The sequence below is a fragment of the Aplysia californica genome, unplaced genomic scaffold, assembly GCF_000002075.1.
Source record: "Aplysia californica isolate F4 #8 unplaced genomic scaffold, AplCal3.0 scaffold00265, whole genome shotgun sequence".
Taxonomy (NCBI): Eukaryota; Metazoa; Mollusca; class Gastropoda; order Aplysiida; family Aplysiidae; genus Aplysia; species Aplysia californica.
The window spans coordinates 31,122-33,977 of NW_004797535.1; positions in this window are offsets into that span (position 1 = coordinate 31,122).

Consider the following 2,856-nt stretch of genomic DNA (forward strand, 5'->3'; position numbering starts at 1 on the left):
AAAGAAACTGAACAAGGGGCAAAAACTTAACCTTCGATTTTCTCAAAACAGCATTTTTCGGGATAGCCCTCATGTGCTTAAAAGCAACCATATAGACATAACCTTCGATGTTTTCTCTTTTGTTAGTATAGTAAAGGCATAATACTTTGGTCATATTATTATGAGCGCATAAAACACAAGTAGGTTGAATTCACGACAGTATACAGCACGACTTGGTTTTATCAAATGGTTAAGGGGAGACGTACACTCCCGGAAAAATTTTCTAAACGAATGACTTTTATTTAATTTCATGTAATTGTGCAAGAAGTTCATAGGTTAAAAAATTTACGGTAACAATTTTGTTTTAGAAACAACAAATTACACTTTATTTAAGAGTACCACATTCAGAGTTTTGCGTAAAGGTCAATAGCCTATAAGATCGAGAATTCTGTTGGGATCAATGACGTTATACATACAGATTTTTCAATTTGATTTTCTTTTTCTGAAATTCCAAAAGGCAAACAACAAGGAGCTAGAATAAGCAACAAACGCTTGAAAAAGCACTACCGAATTTTTAGAAATAAAACACTAACTAATAGTAATAGATGTAATTATTGTCAATTTATTTCCTCAGATTCTTTTATATAAATCTCAGTGTGTTGAAATATTAGTACACCTATTCATTCGTTCTCATAGTCTATGGTTGTCTGATACGAATAAGATCACTAACATACTAACATGGGACCTATACAGGGGGTAAGGTAAAGTAAGGTTGTTCCCGCATCCGATCCGGACATTGATTGGGGATTGCCTTGTTAGTAAGACAACTTCCAGGGATTTCCGCATAATATTGTGATAGCGTTGCCAATTCCTTTCCACGCCGTCTTTACTTCCATAACTCGAAGTCAGGTATATGTACCCATTACTGCTGGGTGGGCAGGAAGGGGCGAAAAAAAAATCGAGGTTCGAACCCGGACTCTCCGCTTCGGAGACGAGTGCACAAACCGCCCCGCCACCTCAAGGGATAGAAAGAAAAAATGACTATCTGAGACGAATGGAGAACTATGATCGCCGTTATTTGATGCTATCTGTTCCGGTTCTAATAAAGCTGACCCTAGTGGCTCTCGGGACCTTGAGGTCAAGGTGTTGGCCTCTCATTCAAAGGTCCCGGGTTCGAATCTAGGTAGTGACGGAAAAATTTTCTTCTCTAAAATTGTCTCCTTTCACCTCCTTTCCTTCTCTCTAGCAATGTATTATCGTCTGCTGTCGTCTCCACTTTCTGCCCCCACCCTTTCACTTCCTGTGTTCCCTCCCTTGGGCTTCTGGCTCTTTCTGCAGCCTTTCTACTGCTACTCCTCGGCTCCTTTTTACTGCTGTCTTTCAGCCACACTACTGATTTTCTTGTCTTGTAGTAAAAAATCAATACACCTAGCCTTCTCGGACAAGGGTGAACAATCTCGGAGGGCCCGGGTGCAAGCTACGCACGTTAAAGATCCCCTGAGGGTCTAAAATCAATAAAAGTAGGCTTCGGCCGCCACCTGGGCAAAATTCAAAATTTTCTACCAACTGAAAAAGTTTAACATGTCCCGCGCGCTCATGTGACCTTATGCAGTTTTGAGCCCCACAAAACACTTAGAATCTAGGCCTACCAACCCCCCCTCCCATTAAAAAAAAAAGGAAGTTCACTTAGGGTTGGGGTGATAGTTGATTTTTTAAATTTAAATCAACTTGATTTTTAAAATAAAAATCAATGATTTAAATCATTTTTTTTTTAAATTTATTTTAATTCAGTTTTTACATATTTCAACATTCAGAATTCCTTTCCTTGGTTTCATAAAACAGAAATAAGGTTTAGTAGATTAATATAATCATGCTTTAAAAGTCTGCTTTCCCCCCTTTCACTGTAAAATAATACAGTATTCAATTTACTTTTTTTTCTCCATAATTGAAATCAGAGCTGGGTTGATTTAAATCAGTTGATTCTTTTTATTTTAATCAACTTGATTTTTAAAATAAAAATTATCTGTGCGTAATTACTCCCCCCCCCCCTTTATTTCTCCGAACGGTTTCCGGCTTCCGGTCTCGTGATTTTTTGCCTATTTATTGCGAGAGTTCGGCGCCAACTTTCATTCTGCCCCTGGTCTGGGAAGGAACACGTACCGCATGGCAAGCCCGCCTACAGACAACCTTCAGTAGTAACACCCACCACACACCCACCACCATCATGCACATGTACACACACTAACTAAACATAACTAGTGGGCAACTTTTGAACGTATGACGAGCTGAACTGTGGATGGAGAGACAGTGTGAGTGAAAGCGGGTGAAAGGAAGAATGTGCGAGTGTATCCACAGGCGACAGCAACTACAAGACGACGACACCGATCACCCCTGGCCTGGTCCACAGCTCATGAACAAAAGGAATGCAGCACAGGCGGTGTTTTGCCTATATTATTGTCCATGGTTCGCAGGGAACAAGTGAGATTTTCTTTGTGTGTGCCTGGAGGGATGGGGTGGGGTATGAAAGTCATGCGGACGGGGATGAGCCGCGGGAGAGAACACGGGAATTGAATGAAAGAGTGAAACTGAAAGAGACGAACGACTCATGAGTCCTGGAGTGAATGGATCCTGTGTTTCTATTTTTGTATTCCTTGGTTTTATAAAAACAGATATAAGGTTTAGTAAACGAATATAATCATGCTTTAAAGTCTGCTTTCCCCCCTGTCACTGTAAAATAATACAGTATTCAATTAACTTTTTTTTCATAATTGAAATTAGCATTTTCTTTTTCTTTTTAGACAAACACAGGCGCGCACACTCGCCCACTGTAATAAAATGCAAGTTTATCTGTGCGTAATTACTCCCCCCCCCCCCCCT